The sequence below is a fragment of the Cupressus sempervirens genome, chromosome 3, assembly GCF_028749045.1.
Source record: "Cupressus sempervirens isolate cs-2001-9-10 chromosome 3, ASM2874904v1, whole genome shotgun sequence".
NCBI classification, from domain to species: Eukaryota; Viridiplantae; Streptophyta; class Pinopsida; order Cupressales; family Cupressaceae; genus Cupressus; species Cupressus sempervirens.
The window spans coordinates 1,038,350,025-1,038,371,929 of NC_143120.1; positions in this window are offsets into that span (position 1 = coordinate 1,038,350,025).

The following is a 21,905-nucleotide window of genomic DNA, read 5'->3' on the forward strand; positions in this document are numbered from 1 at the left end:
TAATTATTCTTTTATAAATAATTGAATTTTTTTAAAATGGTAATTATTTATAAGTATTATTTCATAATTATTTAGTTAATTAAAATAGGTAATGTAAAATTAGTATTTAAATGATGTATTATAATATCATGAATTAAATTACTATTGGATAAAAATTAAACAAAATAATTATAAAATATTAAAAAATTAATTTTGTTTTAAGATTATGTTGTTCTAATATTTTTTATTATGATTTTTCTTATATAAAGTGCACATCAAAATAAAAAGTACTAATTCTTGTAAGATTTTTTATTGAATTCACAATCAAAACCAATTTTTGGATGTATATGCAAAGCTTATATTCCAAGTCAAAATCCACTTTTTGTGTGAATTTATATTTTAGTTTGCTAACATTTCATTTGTCTATAGCCAAAAATTACTTATAGGAGAAATGCAGCTCGTTGAAAGGTGCTACAACGTGGCAATAGTATGGTCATAGAATTAAAAAAATTATACCTACTCTATATATATAATAGTTAAGTTTTTTAAACAAATTTTAAAAATTTGATCATTATAATTATTTTTCTTTCCAATTATTTTAAATCAAATTGTTTATAAGAATTCTTTTTTAATATAATGTTTACCTATTTAAAATTTTGTTTCTTTTTATAGTATAAATTTTATTCACTTAAATTTAACATTATTTTATATATATATATACATATATAGATATATACATATATATATACATATATATATATATATATATATATATATATATATACATATATATACATATACATATATATATACATATATATATATATATATATGTATATGTACATATATATATACATATACATATATATATATATATATGTATATGTATATGTACATATATATATATATATATATATATATATATATATATATATGACTTTTATTCACTTATTAATAATAATATAATGAAAATGTTAAATTTAAGTGACTAAATTTTATATTGTAAAAAAGAAACAAAATTTTAAACATGGGTAAAAGGTATATTAAAAGAGAAATTCTTATAAACAATTTGATTAAAAAATTGAAAACAAAAATAATTATAATGACTATTTTTAAATTTTTTTAAAAAAACTTAACTATTAATATTAAACTTAGCATTACTTAAGAGACTTATTAATTATCTATATTATATTTTAAAAAATTGCTATGTTTTATAATATGTTTTCTATGTTAGAATGTTATTACAAGATTTGATTGTATTTTATTTCTACAATGAAAAAGAAAATGAACTAATTATTTTTTATCTATAAATTATATTCCAAGAAATAAAACAAAGTTATTTTTTAGAAAATAATAATTTTAAATCATTTATTTAATAATATATTCATATTTTTCATTTACATTTATTGCTATATAATAGTAAAACTTAAAAAATTAGATTTATACATCTAATAAATAAGTTTTTAAATTCAATTATGGATAAACTTTCATTTAAAAATTATAAAAAAAATATTTATAAAAATAAAATTAAAAAAATTTACATTCAATTGTTTACATTCAAAATATATCAAATTTTTATCACTCAATTCTTTATAAAATTTTAAATAAAATTTTAAAGAGTAATAATATTTTTAATATTATAAGACACTCAATGAATAGTCATTTAAATAATTATAATGATCATATTTTTAAAATAATGTAATACAACCTCAGCATTTTAAATTCTCCGCCTATCCGAACTATATTTCCATTATTTACATTGACTCTATTAAAATAATGTAATACAACCTCAGCATTTTAAATTCTTCCCAAATGAAATTGCTAATATTATATTTTTACACATTAAATGCTGAAAGTATGATTTATTTGCTGACTGTACTGTCAGCTCAGGACATGACAGTGAGGGCAGCGCAGTCTTTAGATAGACAACAATTTTGCACGGCTGCCTGACGGTACTGTACAGTCAGGGCAGACCAGATGGGGAAGCTGCCTGGCTCGGCGCAAATATGTTGCACCGTAGCCAGTGCCTTTAGGGACATGAGTGTAACAAGAGATGAAAGGGTACAAAAAAAAGGACAGCAAATCCATCATAGCAAAAAGACATCAAATATCTTGATTAACGCACCGAGCAGGGTCGGCATTAAAGACACGAAAGGCAACATTGCCAAGATTGCGTGGGAAGAGGAAGTCGCAGCAGTTATATATTGAAACTGTGAACATCCAAACAAGTACACTGTTCGACTGATGTAAAGGGAAACATCTTAGTAATTCCACCAATAGCATTAACCGCAAACACGTGGATAGGCGCGCCCATAATTACAAAATCGATAATAAAGTGGGCAAAGTAATAAGAGACAATTATACAACTAAATTGCCAATATATTAAGGAGGTGAAACTATAAGGAAAGGGGTAATACAAGGTGATGTATTATTAAGATAGACCCTCAATTTTGATCACCTTCTACTTTATATACAAGACCATTACTTTATATATAATAAAAACATTATATATATGTACATGTAAAATACAATTCTTTATATTTTCAAGAAGAGAACGAGTACTTAAAATTATTTATAAGATTTTAAATTGGAAATTAAGAGCAATTGAAGGACATCCCAAAACGGGACATTACAAAGAGAAATCATTAGGACAACAAAATAGAATAATTAATTGTTGACTAGATAAAAGGTTTATCATTTAGAACAAGGAAGATAAAGAATTGGGATGTTAAAATAGAAGAAAGTATTGTGACTAGATTAAATTTTTATCATTTAGAACAAGCACAAAAAACCATTGATGAAAGAAAAAGAAAAAAACTATTGTTGATTAGATTAAAGATTTTTATCATTCATAATTAGATTAAATATTTATCATTAAGAACAAATAAGAAAAATTAATGAAAATAGTAACGGAACAAAGCATTATTGATTTGATTAAAACTTCATCATTTTTTAAGAATCAACAATAGAAGTTATTTAAGAAAGTTGAAGAACAAGTATAATTGATTAGAATGAAAAAATTATCATTCATTTCCACTTTATATTCTTGCTCAGTTACATTGTCATCATCTTTCTCTGTAGTCTCTTCAAATTCAATCTTATATGTCTTCACATTTTGATTATCCTTGGTCGCATCTTTTCTCTCCTCCTTATAGCTTTTCCCCTTCTTGACCCTTAATGTTTCAAATATCCTCTCCCCAGAACTAGATTCAATTCTATAACCATGAGCCCTATCTTTATTATCTCCATCTTCACCTTTAGACCCTTCTAAATCCCAATTGTCCACCTCAATAATTTCCTTTAAAATCTTACTTTTCTTGAAGCACTGATATGACTAATTTTGGCATATTGATTCTTGTGTTTAGTTAGAGTTTCAAATTGTTAACATATCAGTCAAGTTTGTTATTATTGACATACACTTATTCAGATTTTGTATGGCTACCAAGCTCATTAAATAGTCTACAATGTTTGCCATGTAATTTAGTAGCCACTGAGCTCTACAGTTGTTATCGAGTTTTTTGAACTAATTCTAGTAGGTACTGAGCATTTCAGTGGTTACCAAGTGTATTTAGTTGGTGTAAAGCCCAACAATTCAAATCGAGCAGATTCAATCTAGTAATTCAACTCGAGCATTTTAGTGGTTACCAAGCATTGTAGTTTCTATCGAATTCATAGTTCATGTAATCCGAAGCTGGTATAAATTGAACTTATGTGTTTATCGAGTGATTCAATGTATGCCAAGTTACACAGTATCTATCGAGTCACCAATGCAAACCGAGTTCAAGACTACTTTGAGGTGATCAGTATGGACTAAGCTTTTACGTCTACTAAGTGCATGACGATCCTGAGTAACGATAGTGGGTGCCGAGTATCAAAACTTCACCAAGTCAGTCTTTAGAACCCAAGTATCTTCATTTGGGCCGACCTTGTCATATTTGTGTTATCTTATGTCTTGCCCGACTTTGTAATTTTGCAAATTGGTTTGATATGTGTGTGTGTGTGTGTGTGCGTGTGTGTGATGTATTATATCATACCAAGATATATAGAATGCAATGTGTATGTAATGCAAGTGCAAGAATGCGAATATAAGTAGCAGATAAAGATTTATGAATGCCATATCAGCATAAGGAGCAACAAAGACATATTCATCATAGAAAGGTGATCAATACAATCAAGGAATCTCTATCAGAAATCCAGTTGTAAGTCAGAGATCTACTGTTTCATCCTAATAGGTGAACCAGTCAAAATCCTTTCACAAGGTAGACTTAACAGTCTCTCTTATATCTCTTAATAGAGTGCATACTTCATTATCTTTCTTACATCTCTTAATAGAGTGCATAAATCATGAGCCAAAGACAAATCAATGAAAGATTAAGGAATAATCTAAATTTAGAAAGACAAATCAATGAAAGAATAAGAAATGAGTTGAGATCTGAAAAGAAAATTAATGAAAGATTGAAAAATGACCTAAACAATAAAAAGAAAATCAATGAAAGAATGATGAAATCTCAAACAAACATGGTTCAATTAAATGAGAAAAACCTCTATAGACAAAAAGGAAAAGCAAGAATTGGATACAAAGAAGAAGTTGAATCCTACAAACAAGATGCTTAAAGGAATTAAAGACCTACGTGCAATCACTATGGTAAGTTAGGTCATACATCAAACAAATGTTGAGTAATGGCAAAGCAAAATTTAATAGAAAATGCTACAATTGCAGTCAACATGGTCATAGGGCTAATGAATGCAAAGAGAAACCAAAATTTGAGGGCAAGTGTCAAAAGTAGAAGAAACAAGGTCACAAGGCATCAGAATGTAGAACTAAGTCATTCAATCCAGCAGAGCAAATTGTGAAAGCAATATTTAGTTAGGACTACAATACTTGGTGTAGATGTCATTACTGTGGAGAATTTGGACACATTGGCATGAATTGTGTTAAACATCACACGAGAAGAAGAGATACCACCATAAGATGTTTTACTTGTACTGAACTTGGTCTTCTAGCCAAAAATTGCATGAATACTAGTAAAATTGAAGATGTAAAGAAGGCAAAAGTAGATAATATTCGAAAGCAGATGAGGTAGTAATGGATTCTTAAATCTATCGAGGATGCTAGTCCAAGTAATGATGATCATGTCACTCAAGAAGTGGGTGACTCCACCATTTCCAACTAGGTTTCCAAAGGAGAACTGGAACTGCATTATCGAGATCACATTCAAATAGTTCCAATTGAAAGGTGACAAAAATTCAAATTAGTATTCAAGATACAAAAGGATCACTAAGAAAGATCGATATCAGTTATCACCAAGTTACCTTCTCTACCAAGTAAGGTTGGGTAATGCACTCTACCAAGCAAGGTTGGGAGTAACAAGACACACATGGTTACGGAGTCACAAATGCTTCACTAAGTAATCAATAGAATAGTGGATGACAGGCTGTCAAGCATGATGTCAACTCAACTACCTTCGTATAGAGCATTAATGGTGAAGCTTTAACAAAAAGCATGAAATCAAACTCATTTCTCACAATGAAATCTAAGTGCTATTGCAAAGAAGAAAAAATGGGTATGTGTAGGATCATGGTGTGCCAAAAAGTGGCGATCTGAAAAATCTATAGTTCTGAAATATCTCAAACCATTTCAAAATCTATTCCAACTTTTCTCCCACCCACCCTGATACTAAATGAACACAAATAATATCTTTATAAGGTCTACTATATCATTTGATACCAAACATATATGATCAACTTTATAAACATCCTAAAAATGTGCTTTTGGCTTGTTTTTATGTGATTTTTACTTCAAAAATGTAGCTAACGACTTTTTTTTCACCAAAATTTGAAGGAATGAAAAGGGTTTCTTAAGAATGCTCTTGTCTTTCCATAAATGTAAGGTTTGTCAAATTATGAGTTTAGTAAGTAATTAATACTTATTTTCTAATGGAGTTATGTATAAAGTGCTGACTGACACACTACTTGAAAAACAACTATAACTTTCAAATTGTACAACATTTTTTAAATCCAAAAGATGCATCACATTCTATGTTTCTTCTACTGTAAGGAAAAAAAATGAAAAATTGAATTTTGTAGAGTTTTGAATTAGTTAAGGTGGTCAGACAAGAGAGTTTTTTTAATTCCAAAAATACTAAAGACAAAAATTAATTATTAATTATTAATTATTTATTTAGAATAAAAATACCCAAAATATGTGTCACATCCAGGCATGAGTCTACTACTTATATCTAGAATATTATTAAAAAATATTATCATTTGATTTTGATTAAGATGGTCAAACATACATCTACTTATTTTTGTTTTGAATTTTTTTTAATATTGCATTAAAATTCAAAATTTTGACCAATCAATTTTTACTTTCTTGAGATAAGTCCTAGTAGTTTAGAAACTAGATTCAATTTTCTAGAGATTCTTTTCTCTCAACTTTTGATATAAAGTTAATAACAAGTAGAAAATTGCATGTCAAGTTGACATAACCTTGATTTTTTGATTTTTTATTGCCACTTAAGAGCATAGTTTGGCTGACCATGATCCTACACATACCCAATTTACAGTGTGATCAAGTGACTTTAAGAAAATTTGTAGCAAGTTATCAAGGTTCTCATAGTTTACTGAGTAAAATGACATCCAACAGTAGTAGCAAAGTGAAGAGAGGGTATGAGATGTTAGTTCAAGGAGTCGAGTGGAAAGTGTCGGATTTCAAACTTGTGCCCGCAGTTGCAGAAACCCTTGACTCAAGCCAGGCTCAATCATAAATACCTCCCAAGGTACTCCTTATTAATGACATTCATACTCATTTCAAGTGTTCTACTCAAGAAATTGGTACCTTAGAAATTGATGATACCCTAGGTGAATTGTGTGTTAATGAAATTCTTAAACCTGAGCATAAGCACTTAGAAGAAAAAGGTTTAGCACATATTCCCCACATGCCCCAAGGTTTTCAATTAAATGGATTAGATACATTCTTAGCCAGGTGCATAATAGTCAACTATGGCTTGAGCAACCAGTTGTGATTACAAAGAAAATGATTCATTGCATCACTAGCCTCCCCATGCTCACCAAAGCTAAAACCACCAAAACCCTAGCAGAGTGGGATGGCAGAGGCATGAAAATTAGTAGTGTGATAGATGCAAAGCTAAACTTTGGGATCCATGTTATAGAACATAAGATATATAGTCCAAGCCATCTTAATAGTATATCATGTGAAGTTGTGGACTTAGCTTATAAGGTGGCGAAAAACAATCTATCTTATGACTTGGAAGATCTGTTGTTGAAGCAACTCAACAAAAACATGGAAAGTATCAAGACATCTAAGAACAACCCCTGTAAATTCAGTTCACTTTTGACTTGTTTGTTCTTTTATGTTTAGAAGTTCTTCCCTTCCAAAGGCATGATAGTATGGAGAAAAGATGTGCTTGTATTATACCAGATAAATGAATACATTGCAGAAATGGGAGAGAACTATGTTAGCATTATGGACAACTACTTCGAAGTGTTCAAAGAGAAAATGAACAATAGGTTTAGGATATCTAAGAAGTTAGTTAAGGATTACAAAGATGATGTGTGCTTTATGGTAGATTGTGATAGAGTTTACATCTAGGCAGTGAAGTCTAGAATTGTGTGGGTAAAACCTCTTCCTTATGAGGTAATTATTGATGAAGTAAAGGATATTATTGAAACTCTAGCTAATGAACTTGTTGAGCCAAAGCCACCATACTTTGGAACCTATGATGAAGCCAAGGCAAGGATAGAACTAGAAATTAAGCTCCTTCGAGCAGTTAACAAAGGAAAGAGGAGGATAGCTAAATTGAAATCTAGCACACCTCTCATGTTAACTGAAGGCAAAGGAGAAGATGTAGAAGAAGTAGAGGATGAAGAGGAATTAGAAAAAGGAAGAAAAACTTGTGAAGAAGAAAGGGAAGGTGATCATCACCAAGCCACCTAAGCCATCCACTACAGTCTTCACAAGGAGGTCTAGGAAGAAAGGAAGTGATATTGTCCTTAGCAAACCTCCTCCCACCTTCCAAAGAAAGTTTGAAACAAATGGAAGAAGGTGTATGTATAACAAACTTCAAATCTTCAAAGTATGAAACAAGGACAGAGGCAGAGTGGAAACAAGTGGAAGAACTGGTGTTGACCAAAATGGGAAATGGAATTATTCATCAAATCAAATCACCTCTCAAATCTCTAATGAATTATTAGAGAAAATAAAGCCAAGATGGGACTTTGCAATGCAAACAACAAAAGACATTTATGCACAAACCTTGAGGTAGTTGCTACCAAGCATGACAGATGTTGAGGCAAAAGAGTCTTTGAAGAAAAATGAAGAAAAAATGACTCTTAGGTTTGATACATGTTTAATTTTGATCAAAGATATAGAGCATGTAGTTAAGAATGCTACAAACATGTGGAAGAATGCTTATCATTTGTATAAACCAACTAACTTCCTAATAGATGTAAAGGATGATGATGATGACAATGATAATAATGAAACTTATAGTGAGCCTACACATTTTGACAATGAGGAAGATGAAGAAGATAAAGAGGTAGAAGCTACTGAGGAAGATAAGGAAGATGATGAGGCAATTGACCCAATGAAGATAGTAGCTGTAGTCATTGCCTCACTTCCTCACTCTCCAAGAAAACTAGTAGCCATATCAAGCTCAGAGACAACTTCAACAAGTTTGATTGTGACAATCACAGACACTTCAAATATCCAATCACTCTTTTCCCCCACTCAGCTCAATGTATCATTAACATAAGTGATTTCCACTTCATCTACTGAGCTATAACATCTCTCTTCTTTAGCTACTGAGTTGATGTTATCAGTCATAAATACAATGTCTCCTATAGTTTGGGGTTCTTCAGTAGGTAAGTACTTCAATTTTGGATACTATAGTTTTGTCTACTTTAGTTTTGGATTCAACAAGCATTCCTATTAGTATTCCATTAGTTAGTACTGTATCAATTTTCACTACAAATCATAGTATATCAACTATTGTTTCCATTCTGGACACAAAAGCATTAAGTACAAGGACAATTGAACCTAAGGCTCAATCGAGTACAAAATTTTTTAGTAAAGGAAAGGACATAAAGGATGACATAGACTTAGATGAGAAAATAGAAATCCCCAAATGGGATATTCATAATCTTTTTGTTGGTGGAATTCTTTAAAAAAAGGCAAAGAAACAAAAATTAAGAGAAGAAAGAGATAGAGAGTATAAGATTATAAATGATGCTAAAAATATTTTGTCTGAAGCAATAAGAATTGAGGTTGATACTTCTAAACCTATTTGTTACAATTAGTAGAAGCAGTCCAAAAGTTCAATGAGGACACTAGTGGACAAGATAAGATAATTGAGAAAGCTGAAAAGAAATTTGATACTAAAGTGTTGGAGCACATTGCTCAGCAAATTGCTATTCATCAAGTTGAGCTTTCACCAATTTTGATCAATCTTGAGACCTCTTGCACCAATGTGACATCACTTTTTGGGAAGTTGTGTGATGTTTTTGAGTTTACTAAGGAAATAAAGGGCAAATTGTCAAAAATTGATGAGGATCTGAAAGCCAGTGCTCAGCAGTTGCAACTTGACCATAGTTTAAGCTCTGCAAATTACATGAAGATCAAATTTTTGTCAAACATGCAGGCAGAGTTGTTAAGAGAAGAAGCAAGGATCCAATCAATACTAATTGATATTCAGAATATGATCCTTCCTATCATGGATATAATGCAGAAATATATTGTTTACTAAAAAACCTTGGTCCATGACAACAATCTATTGCGAATCACATGATAGAACTCTCTACAGAAGTACAAATTGCTCCACATACATGCAAGATTTTGCAAGATAATTGGGATAAAACTGTTAGTCATTTTTTGCCTCCCACCAAAAATTTGAATTCAAATGCCTGAACCCACCCAATAGTCACTTACCACTTTTAAATATTTAAATACCAATGGAAATATAAAAAATAAACAAATAAAAAGACTTATTCCTAAGTTTGTTTCCATGGGTCTACAATTTTCCTCACCGTCAGATCTTACATAGATCTACGACAAGCGCTTTCTCGCTTCATTAAAGTGCACTATCTCTACATAATGCGAGCAAGCACCTCGCTACCATGTGGTAGGTGGGTCTTTTTCCTCTTATGGGCTGCGAAGGGGGAAGCTATCGGGTGAGATGGCAATTTGATTGGTGGGCGCTTTCCTGCATTCTGTGTTTTGTCAGACTTCCTGATAATGCGAGCAAGCGCCGAAGTGCCATGTGGATCAGTGGGGTCAAATATGTTCTCTTGTGGGTTGTAGAGAGGGAAAGGGGTTGTCAGTTAAGTTGGCATATGGGAGACACTTCATTGGTTAGGTATTGGCATAGATCATCAGCAAGCTACAGATTCTCATCAACCGTCAGATCTCCCAAGATCGATGATCAGTGCTTCCCCGCTCTATGAAGATGCAAGGATGTTAAGGAATGTGGGAAAGCGCCTTGTTTTTGCTTGTCTTTATGGGGTCAAGTTTTATTTTATAAGTTGTAGGGTGATGCCAGATGGGGGCTAGGTTGCTAAGGTGGTTGCTGAGTGGTCTATGGGCCTGGAAATTTTGGAGGGCAAGCGAAATATAATAAAAGATCTTTCACGATCATTGATCTTATGGACATCAACGATCAATGCTTTCCCACTTTAAGAAGATGCAAGGTATTTAAAAAATGCAGGAAAGTGCTTGAAGGACATGTGTCCCTATGGGCCTGGCTAAGGAAATAATACAAGAAGGCATTGACAGTTAAGGCTGATAGTTGTGAGGCTGCCGCGGTCAGGGTCTTAAAAGGTGGCTCAGTTAGTTGCAAGGTGGTTAACCTCATGGAGACTTTACGGGTGGAAAAATGAAATAATATCATTGGCCCATGTGGCTCATTTTGGTTATAGAACTTGTTTGACTTGCTAACTTTGCTGACTCATAAGCTAGAAACAAAGGGAATAAGGTTTTCTTGCACAATCTGATCTTCATGATCAATTCCAACCACTCTCGAATGAATGTTGTGCCTAGTAAACGAAGGGGAAAAAGTCCACCACCTCTGATCTTATCCATCTACTTGGTCATAATGGTTAAATGGTGTCATTTTTGTCTTCTCAAGGCTTCGTTTTGATAGAATTTTAGATTTGAGTCTGTGCCAAGGTTAGATTTTCCCTAGATCTACATGATTAGTCTCTATAAGACTTAATGGTAGTGGTTGTGGAGTAACTTCAGTCAGAAAACATCTCAGTTATGCCTAAGCTATACAGGCAATTTTTGTAGATTTTTTTAAAAAGGACTCTTCTCTATTTTTCTCTGATATTGCTCTATAACTTTAGTGTACATTCCCTTTGCCTTTGAACTATATGACATTCTGTGTTATCTCTTCCAACCATTGATGTAAAGTACAAGAATTACTTGCCTCCCATTGATGTATTGTGGATATCTACAATCTTGCATGATTGTATTTTTTTTTGGGCAATGAATGGTATATAAGTGAATCTTCCCTTTCCTTGTGTCATTTATTTGGGTTTTTCTGATCTGCATGTAATCGCTAGGTTAAAGCAAGTCTAAATGTGTATATCCTTTGGTGCCATGATGGTTCAAAAGTGCATGCATGGGTAGAGATTGGTTCAAACACTCTATTTTGGTGCATCACCCCTTTAGGTTAGAGTAGGTAGATTTGCTTCTATGCATTCCTTCTCCCTTTTCCTCTCCAAGAGTAGTTAGGTTCACCCTGATAGAAAAGGAAGCCAGCCTTCTCTAGAGACTCAACCTCACAGTTCAAGTCCCACAACTTGGAGGTTGTTTCCATGTTTCACAAGGTTGTCCTTAGGTAAGAACTTTGGACAGGGGTGCAAACTTTTGTGACAATAGTTTTTGGTATGCCTAGTGGGACCTATATTTAGATAATTTCAAGTCTACTGGTGTCAAAAGGAAGATTTCAAGATTAATACTGAAGAGATAATACTGGCTTTGGTATTTAAGCCTTCAAGGAGCTCATTCTTCAAGTACTTGGTGACTCTAAGTTTCAAATACATCTAGTTCCAGACCAAGGTTGCAGTGATTCATGCCCAAAGCTAAGACAAGGGCATCTTTTAGAGGTAAATTTCGATATCAAGAGCTTTCATTTTCAAATCCTAGGAAAAGAAAGACTAGAGTATCTTTATCACCAGTTAGGAGTGTAATAGTAACAAATACACCTGCAAGATCCATCTCTACTCCTCCTGTTGTTAGATCTTAGCCTAGATTGCCATCAGTACATATCAATAGATCACTTGTCTATATGGCACAGCTTAGAGCTCATGCTTTTTCCACCTTTAATGGTGGAAGTCCTCTTTTATTGGCCCAAAGACATGACATACCAATAGTTGCACTCAAAAGTATACCAGAATTTAATGGTGAAACTTCTATCTCTCCCTTAGAACACATTCAAGAAGTTGCAAATGTCTGCAATATCCATGGTGTTATAGAAGATGATGTTGCAGTTAGGCTTCTAGCCTCATCCTTGAAAGGAAAAGCACGACAATGGTATAGAGGTTTGGCTCATGGTTCTATAACAGATTGGGATGGATTAGGAGCAGGACTATGTAAACACTTTGAGGACAAAAGTGACCATTTGTTACTTTTAGAATAGTTGACTACTATAAAAAGAGCCCCCCATGAATGTATGATTGATTTTAATTATAGATTTCAGAATACATGGGATAGAATACCAACTTCAGTAAAGCCTAACCCTGGTAATGCCTTCTTACATTACCTTAGAGCTTTTAACAACGACATTGCCACCACAATCCAAACTATGGGAGGAGACACCTTAACTAATGCTTATGACATAGCAATAAAGGTAGAAAAAATATTGATACAAGGAGGAAAGTTAGCCCTAAGGCCTCCTATGCACTTCTTCCTTGATGTCCCAAATCACCAACCAACAATGGCTCCTGTTCCCACAACTTCCACATCACAATCAATTGCTCTAGTCCCTTAGGCTTCCACATCATCTAGTGAGCTAGAAGAGTTGAAAGTATTAATGCAAGATATTGGGAAAAGTTGCAAATTCAAGATAATAAATTGGAGGGTAGTCTCTCTGTGATTTAGAAGGTGGGCAACAAGGTGGTGACTTTGGAAAGGTAGCAAGCTCAAGGCAATAAGGCTCATCAATTGCAATATCAAACTCCAAACAATAGTAGGCCTCCAAATCATAATTATGAAAATAACTCTTTTGATCAGAGTAGACAGAATAGTCAAGCTTTAGTCTCAAATGTAAACCAAAGTAGGGCCATAGTCCCTCAAAATAACTTGGCTCAAGACCAAGACTTTTGTCCTTCTTGTAATTATTCATATGGTTCTTGAATGTTCTAGAAGGTAGAAGAATTATTAGTAGTAACTACACAAGATCCATATGCTAGACAACAACATGTGATAACCCTTAGTCTATTAATGTTGCCCATTTGCAATAGTCAGAGGATTGTTCTTTTATGAATCATCAGGTGGAAGAACATTGTAATGTAAACTAGGATTCCATTGCTCATAACACTAGGAGCAAAAGAAGAGCTATTGAAGATGGTACCCCTTCTCCTCCAAATTAGGCCTCAACTTCAAATGCAATACCTCATGTACAAGTAGTAAATGATCAATTAAATAACTTTGAGCAGCAAAGGTGAAATAATATTAGAAAGGATGTAAGTGATCCTTAGGTTGTTCCATCTCAACCTCCTACAAATGTAACTCCCAAGGCTTCTACCAAAGTACCTAATACGCCATTCACTGTGGTAGAACAAATGAAGAAGACAAATGTAAATATTTCTATTTGGGATGTTGTTGCTACTATACCCATGTAAAGGAGGTTGTTGCAGCAAGAATTGGAAATTATTGAACCAAAGGATCAACCACCCAGCATGGAAGGTGCCACAAGCCTAGTACAACCATCAAATGAGGTAGAAATGAGTAAAAAGGTTAGATCTCCTCCATTTTATGTTTCTCTAATTATAGGGGGCAAACTAGTCCACAATTGCATGATTAATTCAAGGGCTAGTAGTTCAATGATGCCTAGGTGTGTTGCCGATTCTTTACAAATGAAATATGAGCCCATTGTTAGGGATGTATTATAGTTGGATGGTAGTACTATCAAGATTTCAGGGATCCTTAGGAATGTGGAAATGGCTCTACATGCATGCCCTGGTTGTACTGTAACTCAAGATATATTTGTTGCTGAAGTCAAGCCACATTTTGCCATCTGTTTGTCAAGAGAGTTCATTGCCCAAATAGGTAGTTACATATCTTCTAATTGGTCATATATGTTTATTAGAACAAGATATGGGACCAAAGCTTCGATCAAAGCAAAGCCTTTAGCCCTCCATCACATTGAGCCCTACGCCTCCAATCTCATCAACATGAATTGCACTACCCTAGAAATGGATGAGAATGACATAGTGAATGAGCCTGCCATTTCTCTAATAGAGATACCTAATTTTCTCTTAGATGAATGGGCTAATGCATATCAATTTGATCCTATGTCAAAAACCCTTGAGACAAGCCTTGGTACATATTGTATATCAGAGAGGGATGCTCTAGTTCCCAATCTTGTGAAGACTAAAGAAGATGTGAGTGGGGTATGGAGCATGTACTTTGATGGATCAAAAAAATAAGAATGGATTAGGGGCTGGTGTGATGTTGATTTCTCTTGCACAAGCAAGGTATTACTTCTCCTTTAGGCTCCAATTAAGTTGCACTAATAATGTGGCCAAGTATGAATCCTTGATTCAGGGTCTCGTACTCGCTCAGAAAAGAGCAATTCAGGCCTTAAGTGTATATGGAGATAGTGAGTTGGTGGTTAATTAACTGAAAAACTAGAATATCACCAAGAATGATTTGCTCAAGTCTTATAAACATAGGGTATGGGATTTTCTTAAAAGTTTCAATGCATTTAATATTCAAAGTATCCTTAAAAAAGAAAATATACATGTTGATAGACTTGTAGAAATAGGTGCATCTTATGATGTGCAAAGTAATCTTGAGGAGAAGAAGAAGCAACAAATCAAAATGGTAGTAAGGCCTGCCATTGCTGACAACAACATCCATTGGCAAGTGTTTGAATTTGACAAACAAATTGTAAGCTTCTTGCAGAATGAAGTAAATTTTTGAGATAGAAACCAGTTGAGACTACAGGATCAGCATGGTGATCAGATCATTAATCTCAGTTCCAACAAATTGCATAAAGGTCTCATTACCGTACAGAGTGTTTTCAATCCTGATGATCAAGCAAGAGGCAGATTCATGAACCTAGCTATTGACAAAGATGATCACATCCCAATCAAGGTTGCTGATGGAAAATCCTTAAACATGGGAAAGGTATGTTATGAAATTGAGTAAGAAAGTTTTATTCATCTATGTCAAGAATTTAATGATGTATTTTCCTGGACATATGATGATTTAAAGGGTTTTAACCCCAAGGTTCTTTCAACATACCATAGATTTAATTGATAATGTCAAACTAGTAAGGCAAAAGCAGAGGCCAGTGAATCCTAAAATTGAACCCCTAATGAGAAAAGAGCTATCCAAATTGATTGAGGCCAATATAATTTTCCCCATCAAGCACTCGTCATGGGTAGCAAACCTTGTCCCTATTAGGAAGAAGAATGGAGAAATTAGATTGTGTGTGGACTTTAGGGACCTTAATCAAGCTTCTCTTAAAGATCACCATCCTCTCCCTTCCATGGAGTAGATTTTGTCCAAGGTTAGTGGTTAAGAGAGGTTTTCATTTCTTGATGGATTCTCTGGTTACAATCAAGTGCTGGTCAAAGAGTTTGATAGATACAAGACTGCATTCACTACCAAATGGGGTACCTATTCTTATTGTAAGATGCCATTTGGACTAACCAATGCAGGTGCTACATTTCAGAAGGCAATGGAGATGGCTTTCAAAAACATGATTGAAAAGTTTATATTAGTTTATCTTGATGATATCATAGTGTATTCAAAGAATGTAGAAGATCATTTTGATCATCTCAGACAGGTGTTCATAAGGTGTAGAGGGTTTGGGGTATCCCTTAACCCAAGAAAGTGTGTCTTTTCTACCAATCAAGGAAAATTATTAGGATACATTATATCTAAGGATGGTTTAACTATTGATCCTGAGAGAACAAAAGCAATACTTTTTCTCTCTCTTCCTAAACATAAGAAAGGGCTACAAAGTTTCCTTGGTAGGATAAATTTTGTGAGAAGATTTATCCCTAATCTTACTACCATGGTAAAACCCCTTACAACTATGCTCAAGAAAAATGTGTTCTTTGCATGGACCAGGGAAGGGAAGGAGATTTTTGAAGAGAACAAGGCAACCATAGCGTCAACTCCTACTCTCATTAATCCAAATTTTGAAAAGGATTTCATCCTTTATGCCCTAGGTGGTGAGTCAAGCATTTCTGCTATCTTGACTTAAACAAATGATAAAGATGAAGAGCAGCCCATAGCCTTCTTTAGTGAAGGGCTTAAAGAGTAGAAGACAAATACAACTATGTAGAGAAGCAAGCCATGGTAGTCATCAAAATTTTAAAGAAATTTAGACACCTTCTATCTCATAATAAGATTCATTTTTTAGTACCCCATGCTAGTGTGAAGGATTTCCTTTTGAGTAAAGATATTAATGAGAAGAGAGTTGGTTGGATTATTAAAGTAATGGAATATGATGTTGACATCTAGATTACCAAGCTGGTAAGAGGGAGGGGTTTGTGTAAACAGATGATGTCATCTCATGAATCATGTGAGGAAGTCACTGTGATACTAACAGAATAGCAAGAGACAAGAAATGATGATCCGAGGAATTAGATGGATGATATGAAGAATTTTTTGTTAGGTAATGGACATCCTCAGAGATTGGATAGAACTAAAAGGAGATAGTATAGATTGCAGTCAATTCCTTATTTCATAGCTAATGATATTGTTTTTAGGAAAGATTTTAATGGAGACCTATTAAGATGCATTGACATAGACCAAGCTGAAAGAATGGTCAAAGAGCTTCATGACGGTCCTGATGGTGGCCACTTCTCAGCAAGGACAACTACAATGAAGATCATCAGGGCTGGTTACTATTGGCCATCCCTATTTCATGATTGTCATAAGAATGTGAGGAAGTGTGAAAAATGCGCCTTCTTCTTTGGTAAGAAAAAGCTTTTAGTTCTTCCCCTTCTCCCCATTTAGGTGGATTAGCCTTTTTCTCAATGGGGATTGGATTTCATAGGCCCTATCAATCCTTCTTCCAATTCTGGTCATAAATGGATTCTAGCTGCTACTGATTACTTCACTAGATGGACAAAGGCAATTGCACTAAAGGAGGCCACTGAATCTTTAGCTATTGAATTTCTTGATGGAATTGTGACCAGGTTTGGTGCCCCTTCAACCATCATTTTAGATAATGCAAAATCTTTTGTAGGAGCTCAGATTAGTGCATGGGCATTTGACCATAATATCTACTTGAGCACATCCTCAAACTACTATCCTCAAGGCAATGGTTTGGTTGAGTCATCCAATAAAAAATTAATTAGGATTATAAAAAGGACAATAGAAGATAAATAGAGATGTTGGCATTAGAAGTTGAAGACAACCATGTGGGCTGATAGGATAACACCTAAGAGGTCAATAGGAAATTTTTCATTTATGTTGGTATATGGCAGAGAAGCAAGGCTTCCAATTTCATTAGAGTTCCTATCCCTAAAACTAGCTCATCAACTGGAGCTAATTGAAGATGATGTCATGATAGTTAGAATGGCAGAGTTGATGGAGCTAGAAGAGAAAAGAAAATAGGCCATGCAGACCCTAGAAATGCATTAGCAATAGGTGAAAAGGAGTTTTGATAGGAAAGCCAGGGTCGATATCTTTAGGGAGGGTGATCTAGTTTTGAAATGGGATGTAGATAGGAAAAAACTAGGGAGGCACTCAAAATTTGATACACTATAGAGTGGTCCCTATGTAATTGTCAGGTTTAAGTAGGCCAATGCTTTTCAATTAAGTAGGCTTGATGGTGAAACTTTGCCTATCCCAATCAAAGGGATCTATCTCAAACCATGCTTTTGATGAGGGTTAAGGTTTCATGTATATAGGTAGAGTAGTTTTCTTTCTGTTGGTTTCCTACTTTCCAAGAAGTGCATGAGCACAAGTTTCTCTTTGTGAGATAGCCAATTTTTCAAGTTTTTGAAGGTTGCAAAAGTTTTGGTCTTTGGTTCCAGTTGTAGAGGGAAGATTTTCTAGGGTTTTTTGCTATCACAAAGGTAGGGTTAGGGTTTCATAATGCACTGATTCACATTTTTTATGACTCTATAGCCCAATGGAGGCATAAGGTCACTAGTCATATGCATAGCTGGCTTGCATCCCCTCTGAGTCGCCAGAAATGTTAGCCATTTTTTGCCTCCCACCAAAAATTTGAATTCAAATGGCTAAACCCACCCAATGATCACTTCTTGCTTTTAAATATTTAAATAGCAATGAAAATATAAAAAATAAACAACTAAAAAGATGTATTCCTACGTTTGTTTCCATGGGTCCACAATTTTCCTCACCGTCAAATCTTACATAGATCTTTAGCAAGAACTTTCCCACTTCATTAAAGTGCACTATCTTTACATAATGTGGGCAAGTGCCTCATTTCCATGTGGCAGGTGGGTCCATTTCCTCTTATGGGTTGCAGAGGGTGAAGCTACTAGTTGAGCTGGCAATTTGATTGGTAGGCACTTTCCCGCATTCTGTGTTTTGTCAAACTTCCTGACAATGCAGGCAAGTGTCAAAGCGCCACATGGATCGGTGGGGTCAAATATGTTCTCTTGTGGATCGCAGAGAGGGAAAGGGGTTATCAATCAAGTTGGCATATGGGAGATACTTCATTGGTCAGGTACTGGCATAGATCGTTAGCAAGCTGTGGATTCTCATCAACCATTAGATCTCCCAAGATTGATGATCAACGCTTCCCCACTCTATAAAGACGTAAGGATGTTAAGGAATGGGGAAAGTGCCTTGCTGCCACATGTCTTTATGGGGTCAAGTTTTATTTTATAAGTTGTATGGTGATGCCAGATGGGGGCTAGGTTGTTGAGGTGGCTGACGAGTGGTCCGTGGGCCTAGAAATTTTGAAGGACAAGTGTAGTATAATAAAAGATCTTTGATGATCCTTGATCTTACAAAGATCAATGATCAGTGCTTCCCTACTTTAAGAAGACGCGAGGTATTTAAACAATGCAGGAAAGCACCTGAAGGACATGTGTCCCTATGGGCCTAGCTAAGGAAATAATACAAGAAGGCATTGATAGTTAAGGTTGACAATTGTGAGGCCACCACGATCAAGGTCTTAAAATGTGGCTTAGTTAGTTGCAAGGTGGTCAATCACATGGAGACTTTGTGGTGGAAAAATTAAATAATATCATTGGCCCACGTGGCTCATTTTGGTTACAAAACTTGTTTGACTTGCTGACTTTGCTAACTCATAAGCTAGAAACGAAGGGAATCAGGTTTTTTTGCACAATCCAATCTTCATGATTAATTCCAACCACTCTCAAATGAATGCTACGCCCAGTGAACAAAGGGGAAACAATCCACCACCTCTAATCCTATCCATCTACTTAGTTAGAATTTTTTAATGACATCGTTTATGTCTTCTCGAGGCCCTATTTCGGTGGAATTTTTTATTTCAATCTATGTCGAGGTTAGATTTTCCCTAGATCTACATGATTAGTCTCTCTAAGACTTAATGGTAGTGGTTGTGAAGTAATTTTAGTCAGAAAACATCTCAGTTATGCCTAAGCTATAAAGACAATTTTTGTTAAAAATGACTCTTCTATGTTTTTCTCTAATATTGCTCTATAACTTCAGTGTAAATTCCCTTTGCCTCTAAACTGTATGACATTTTGCCTTATCTCTTCTAGCCATTGATGTAAAGTGCAAGAATTACTTGCCTCCCATTGATGTATTATGGATATCTACAATCTTGCATGACTGTATCTTTTTTGGCTTATGAATGGTATGTAAGTGAATCTTCCCTTTCCTTGTGTCATTTATTTGGGTTTCGATTGCTATATTAAAGCAAGCCTAAATGTGTATATCTTTTGGTGTCACGATGGTTCAATAGTGCATGTATGGATAGAGATTGGTTTGAACACTCTATTTTGGTGCATCACCCCTTTAGGTTAGAGTAGGTAGATTTGCTTCTATGCATTCCTTCTCCCTTTTTCTCTCCAACAGTAGTTAGGTGCACCCTGATAGTAAAGGAAGCCAACCTTCTCTGGAGACTCAACCTCATAGTTCAAGTCCTACAGCTTGGTGGTTGTTTCCATATTTCACAAGATTGTCCTTAGGTAATAACTTTGGATAGGGGTGCAAACTTTTGTGACAACAAAAAACTTGGCACTTATTCTTAATGTACATTCTGATTTTGTATCTCATTTTGGTGTCTCCATGTAGATAAGTTCTGAATAAATCTTTGGCATTATTGTCAAAAAGGGGGAGATTATTGTTGAGACACATGGTATACTATATATGGAGAGACACATAGTATGGGGGAGAAACATACTATTAGGAGAATGTATATAACAAATGATGTATAGTATACCTTACAAAGATAAATTTTGAAAAATCTCAAAATAGTATATTCTACCGAGCTAGTATCACATGGTGATGTATATAAGATTTTTGTTGATAAGTGTTTTTGTCACTAATGCCAAAGGGGGAGATTGTTGACATATCAGTCAAATTTGTTATTAGTGACACATACTTATTCAGATTTTGTATAGCTACTGAGCTCATTGAACAATCTATAGTGTTTGCCATGTACTTTAGTAGCCATTGAGCTCTATAGTTGCTACCAAGTTTTCTGGAATAATTCTAGTAGCTACCAAGCATTTTAGTGGTTACCAAGTGCATTTAGTTGGTGTGAAGCCCAACAATTCAAATTGAGTAGATTTAGTCTACCAATTCAACCTGAGCATTTCAGTGGTTACCGAGCATTGCAGTTTCTACCAAATTCACAGTTCATGTAATGTGAAGCTACTGTAAACCAAGCTTATCTGTTTACCGAGTGATTCAGTGTATGCCAAGTTACACAGTATCTACCAAGTCACTAGTGTAGACTGAGTTCAAGACTACTTTGAGGTGATCAGTATGGACCGAGCTTCTACATCTATTGAGTGCATGACTATGCCAAGTAATGATAGTGGGTGTTGAGTATCAGAACTTCACCAACTTAGTCTTTAGAACTCGAGTGTCTTCATTTGGGCCAACCTTGTCATATTTGTGTTAACTTGTGTCTTGGCCAAATTTGTAATTTTGCAAAATGGTTTGATATATATGTGATGTATTGTATCATACCAAGATATATAGAATGAAATGTGTATGTAATGCAAGTGCAAGAATGCAAATATAAGTAGTAGATAAAGATTTATGAAGACCATATTAGCATAAGAAGTAGCAAAGAAATATTCATCATAGAAAGGTGATCAATACAATCAAGGAATCTCTATCAACAATCCAGTTGTAAGTCAAAGATCTACTATTTCATCCTAACAGGTGAACTAGTCAAAACCCTTTCACAAGGTAGACTTAACAACCTTTTTAAATCTCTTAATAGAGTGCATACTTCATTGTGTGTTAGTAAAACTTCTAACAAGGTGGACCCAATAGTCCTAATTGCTCCTAATAGGGTAGAACATTAGAAGTGATTAGTGTAAGCCTTAACAGGCCAACTTTATGTTGTAGCATTGAAGTATTGTGGGTATCATCCCCACCCCAATTTTACTTTCTATTTGGAAGGTTTCTGGGTCACCAAATCATTTTGTTCAAGTGTTATGAATTTTTTATGTTTCTAGTTTGTCATGCATAGGATTAGATCAGATATGATGAACTAAATGGTAATTGAATTACTACAATTAAG